Source organism: Herpailurus yagouaroundi, unplaced genomic scaffold (assembly GCF_014898765.1).
Source record: "Herpailurus yagouaroundi ecotype Mexico unplaced genomic scaffold, PumYag 197, whole genome shotgun sequence".
Taxonomy (NCBI): domain Eukaryota; kingdom Metazoa; phylum Chordata; class Mammalia; order Carnivora; family Felidae; genus Herpailurus; species Herpailurus yagouaroundi.
Window position 1 is genome coordinate 26883311 of NW_024412428.1, and position 6000 is coordinate 26889310.

General features: G+C 46.4%; 1 protein-coding gene across 13 annotated transcripts in view; it reads left to right on the forward strand.

Moving 5' to 3' along the window:
- Positions 1-6000, forward strand: part of ENOX1 (ecto-NOX disulfide-thiol exchanger 1) — a 555199-nt gene that overhangs the window by 454502 nt on the left and 94697 nt on the right. The window lies entirely within an intron of this gene.

Consider the following 6000-nt stretch of genomic DNA (forward strand, 5'->3'; position numbering starts at 1 on the left):
GAAGAGACTTGTGTGTCTGTGTTAAAATAGGGCCTCAAGCCGAACGCTCCCCAAACAGTGCCACAAGTGGAAGCCGTTTTCTGTTTTAGCAACAAATTTGCCACTCTCGTGGTGTCCTTGGTTCCTTCCCTCTCCGGCTGCAGCACTTATCTGCGCCCAGGCTACCCCAATGGCATTATGTCAAGGATGGGAGATAAACTGGGTGGAAAGCCTGCGCCTCCAACCCCTGAGTCTCTCAAACCCAGCTCCATCACCTGTAGAATAGAAGCTGCGATCATACTCACTATATCGTGTTTTTGGACGCTGCAAGGAGATCGTGCAAGTCACATGCCTCGCACGGTACCTGGCATGTTAGAAATTGTTAGCTGTTACCACCACTATTCCTACTGCTGCTTTTTATTTGGGGGAGATGGGGAAGGGTGAACTCTCACCCTCACTCCGAAAGGAGGCGCTCAGGGCATTGGGATGTGGCCGGGGCAGGACTGCCCTCAAAGGTGCAGGGCATGGAGCTTCCTCCAGAAGGATTTGTCCAAACAAGCCAACCGTAGCCCCAATTCAGGAACCAGGTGACAGAACGAGCGATGGTCTGAGCAGAATTTCTCAGAGCGTGCTCGCGGCCCCGTCAGCACCACCGCCACCTGAGAACCTGGACGGAGGCCGTTACTGGGGGAAATACTGGCTTACAGGAACACCAGCTAGTTTATAAATAAGGCCCACATTTTCAGGGGCTTCCCAGCGACAAGAAAAAGCTTACCCTTTTTTTTTCATTTTTGTATGTATTTGTTTACCTTGAGAGAGCGCGCGCGCATACGTGGAGGGGAAGCAGGGAGAGAGGGAAAGAGAGAATCCCTAGCAGGCTCCACACCATCAGCACAGAGCCCGACGCGGGGCTTGAACTTACAAACCATGAGATCGTGACCTGAGCTGAGATCGAGAGTCGGACGCTTAACCGACTGACCACCCGGGCGCCCTCGAAAAGTTTATTCTTGAGCACAGAAGAGTCCCTAAGCAGACACTGTCGGTCTCCGGGCACCTTTCCTGTGTGTGGTGAGTCAGAGACCCAGGCCCATTCCAGCAGCGGGAAGAGACATTATTCAGAAGACACCCCTTGCTCCCTCATGCCCCGCTGGTGAGCACCAGCCTCTGGGACAGTCACCTGTCAGGAGCAACGCTGCACTGAGCAAAGAAAAGCATGAGTTTGGGTGCACCGCATGCTGTCTCTGCCACAGAAGGGCAACCCCCCTCCCCCCCCCCAAGCCAGGCAACCTGCAAGGAGAGGCTTGGGGAGAGGCAGATGGGGCCTGGCCAGTAGCTAAGTCACTAGCCCAGGGGGGCTGGAAGGTGACCGATATCGTGGGGGTGTCTTCCTGGCCTTGGACCTGTCCATATCATCCCATGTTCTGACTCTGTCAGCACAGCCGCCCGTCTGGGCAGCAGCTGATGAACCCTTGAGAAGGGCTTCTTGTGTGGGGGAAAGAAACACACAGTTCAGCAGCCCTCTCCTGGCATTCCACGTCTGCATCTGGCAGAGCGGAGGGAGAATGTTAAACGCGGAGTTCCCCAAAGACACAAAGATGAACAGTTCTTGAGACATCCAGATATTGTTAGGAATAATATGTTAAAGTGTTTTATTAATTTAGTTACATCTTGCCTGAGCAGGAAAAAAGATATTAACATACTGTCAGCTTACCGGGACATAACCCAAAATAACTTACATTCTTCATATAGGGCTAATTATTTTTCTGAGGCCGGCTCTGGCTGGTAAGAGAGAGATTTCAAGGCTTTCCCCAGATTATTTACTTAAAGAAGTTAAGCCTGCCACTCTCTGTTCCCATGGAAACACAGTAAGTAATACAGGAGACAGGAAGAGGTCACTTTGGCCATAATTTATATAAAGGATAATGGTTTGTATGGAATCTCGTTAAGGGTAAAGCAAGCTGCTGTAATCCCTTTAAACCTCCTTTTCAGCGGTACAATTTAATCTTTGGATCAATTTTCCGACACTGACGTCACTTTGGTAATTTTAGTAGTCTAGTGCTAATTTTTGCAATGTAATTTAATCTTGCTTGGCAAAGTTTTTCTTCTGTTGCTGTCTCATTTTTGATCCAATCAGAAAATTGCGGGAACAATTTTTCTAGGGTCGGAACAACTGCACTGCCCTTCCCCTTTGGATGCCCCATCTTCTCAATAATCTGGTTGGTTGTGAGTGAATTACCGATAATCCAGAGGCACCACTGGATTCAGGTGCCACTAGAATCACCAAAGGAAGATTTCATTGGATTCAGAAGAGTAGTTTACATTTGAAGGCTCATTGTATTCTTTTTGTGTTAATTATTGCAAATGGGTAATCCACAGGTGGTGGCTCTTAGCTAAATATTCCACTTATCGGAACATAGTACACTCCTCAGGGAATCTTACAAAAAGACACACACTGCAGGTTATTTTTAGTCCTTACGCTTATTTGAAGAGTGAATCTGTTATGCAGTCTCTCAAGGGTAAATTTTATCATGGAAGCTTGATTACACATTTTTCAAGACTGTTTCATTTAATACAGTGTCCCGGAAAGAGCTAAAGAGTAAAGACAAAGGGAGAGCAATGAAAGAATGGAACTTGGTCAAGTTTCTGAATTTTTAATATCCTGAAAAAATGATATTATGCTAGGAATTATCAGGACTTTGTTTCTTTCCAGGCTCAAGGAACATAATGTTCCCAGAAGCCTCATGTGAGGGGTGCATTCAGGGCTGCCCATGACACTTAACAATGTTTACAAACAGGTGGCCTGAAGTTAAGTGGAGTCAATATACAATTTCTCACCCTGTAGAAATAACCACTTGGCTGCCACATGAGTAACCATTTTTTTTTTTTTTGCAACTATCAAGCTTGAAATCATTTAATCAGGAACGTAAATTAGTTATATGCCTCAGTTGTAAAAACGTTGATGGGATTGGCTATGGTATTGATTTGGGGTGGAGGGAGGAGAGTTACAGCTGCTTTTTAAAAAAAATTATATATGTATATACATACATATACATATATACGTATATGTATGTATATACATATACGTATATACGTATATACACATATATGTATGTACATACATATACATACATATATGTATATATACGTATATGTATATATACATATACATACATATATATATACATATACATACATATACGTATATATACATATATGTATGTATATGTATATAATAATATCACATTCCTATTCCAGAAATGCAAACAGCATTGTCTCTTCCTTGGCAAGAATAGTGGCCACTCGGCTCAGCCAAGAATAACTATCAGCACTGCCGTTACACAGGCTTCTAAGAGAGCCCGTGAAATAATGGATGGTGCACTCTCCTATATGTATTTATGTTCAGATAATTTATTTAAATAATGTTGCTGGCACATGCTTTATAACTGCTTGCATTTTGCTACACAGATTTCAGCGTATCTTGCAGACTATGCAATTCATTTGGAAAATGTAACTTCCATCCCTGCATACTAATCGATTTCTTCACAAACACCTGCTATCAGTTATGATAATAAAAATGCCACTCTAAATTGAAAAAGGGCCAAATAGAGCTTCCTAAGGAAATGACTTAAGTGTCTTTGAATGCTACTAAATGTAGTAATGTGCTTGTGTGGTGCCAACATTTTTTTCATCATTTGCATTTTCTGTAATTTTGCCCTATTACAGCATCCCTCTCAAATGATGCCTCATAACCATTTCCTTGTGGATTGGTAAACTGAGTTGTCAGGAGTTGGTGTCATGGGGTGTGGACAAGGTCTGGAGTTGGGCAGTGTGATGTTAGAAAACACTAGCTCATGCTCCTGGCTACACCCTGGGTCGTTTCCGATTTTATGAGTAAGTCCCCGGAAACTGTAAAATTGGCTGCTCCTTGGTTTTGCACACACATAGACCCCAAATAAAATTTCCTTCATTCATTCCCTGCAGCCTCTAGTTCATTCCACGCACCAGTGCCAAACTAATCTTACTAAATCACCAATTCCGTTGTGTCCTTCCGCTGCCCGGGCACCTGGCGTGGTTCTCCATCAGCTGCCCCACTGAATCTCACTCTCTAGCCTGACTTCTGAGTTCCATCCCCTCTCATCCTGTGACACAGCCCGCCTTTCCCTCACTGCCTCCCGACCGACATGTGCCTTTTTGGTCAAGCTTCCCTCCTTCCTGCCCCAAGTGGTCTCCCTTAAATTCTCTTCCCTGAACTTTTGCTTATGCTCTTGCCCTGTCCGGACTCGGACATCCTTCCCCAGTTCTTGAGCCTTCCAGGCCCTCTTTTATCATTCTGGTCCGCATCTTCCTTTCTCTTCTCTGAGCCCCAACAGGATGAATTCCCTCGACACTAAGTTGCTCATTTATTTGTTCATTCAACGAGCATTCATCAAATGCCTACTATATGCCAGCCGTCAGGCTGTTCTCGCTTCCCTTGAACGTATTTGTTTCTTTTCAAATGTATCAGTTTCTCTGATCTTCTAAGCTGCCTGAGAGAAGACATATTCTGGCTCCTCCTTCTGTGATCCAGGATGCCCAGGCAGGCCTGGGCACAGAGTATGTATGCAGTAACTGCGTGTTGACTAATTGATCCCTAATGGTTTGAGGTAGGGAATTTTCTGGTTAATTGCATGTTCTATTTGATTAGTATTTCCATGTGTACTATACATAATCATTTTGCAAAGCAGAATACTATAAACCACTCAACTATAAAACTATTAATTAGCATAATTTGAGGTTTGATATTTGAGGAGAGAATTCACTGGGGTCTCAGAGCACCTCTGTAAAGATCTATTATCTGCATACTGTAATGTGAAGGTAGAACATCCAGGAGGCTGACCCCCAGTGGTCTCTGATTGGCACTGGTTGGGGGAGGGGGGTGGAAATGAGCCCGTACTGAGAACCTGCTGGCCAACAGGCCTCACGTCATGCCCCTACAAACCGGAAGTCACTTCTTTGAAGAAGTTTCTGATAGGTTTTGAAATCTCTCCTTCTCTTTTCTCTTGCTTACAAGAGTAGAGAATGCATTTTCTGTGGGAGGGGGAAGAAAGTGTGGGCAACCGGTGGGAGAGTGGGGGCGGGGAGAGAAGTCGCGAGGGGTTTCAAACGGTCTGATGAGAACTAAACGCATCTGGACGGGCAAAAAGCCCAGCGACTTGAGGACTAGGTTTGAAGACTGTTGACGATACTTCCTTTGTGGGGCGAGACAAGTTCTCTAGCTTCTCTGTGCCTCGTTTTTGTCCTCTGTAAAGAATGGGATTAAGAGCAGCCTAACCGACATTCTAGGCCTGAGGCGGGATGAAGTGATGAATCCGTGCGAATCGTCGGGTCCGGTGTCTCTCACGTGCTGGGTGCTCCGCCGGCGGTTAGTATCAGGGGAGAGACCCCAGCAGGGAAGCTGGAAACCATCCGTGTTGCTTTGTGCCACCCACTCTTCTGTTTTCAGTCTCTGCCGTTTCTGTTAAGGGTCTCGGTTTCTCGGTAGGATGGAGACGTGAGTAAGATCCGAATCCACACATGGAGAGTTTTCGGTTTCGGGAAGGAGGGTCACGGCCTTGCAGGGAAGCAGGGTTTTAATCTGCTGGTGAAACATACAGAGCCAGCCTACCGTCCTGTTAAGGAGGGGGCGAGCAATCCGTGCGATTTGTCCCAGCGGTCGTGCGGGGAGGAATGACGTCCGTGTCGATCCCTCTGTCCCCTGGGATGTGGCTGCAGGCCTCAACCTGTGGAAAGACTGATTCGGTGAAAGAAAGCGGCCCCCGTGCTGTCCCCACCTAGCAGCACGTTCCCGCTTGCGGGAGGGTGCCTCGGACTGGGGGAGAGGCCGAGAGGCCAGCACTGGGGAGGAGTTACTCCTGGGCCCACAACAAGCATGCCTCCATCAGACAGGACAAATGGAATCGATAAAAATTCCCCAAGAAGTGATGCTCACCAGCCAGGAATCACAGAGCCCCGGGGCCAGGCATTTGGGGTTTGTTTCTGAGC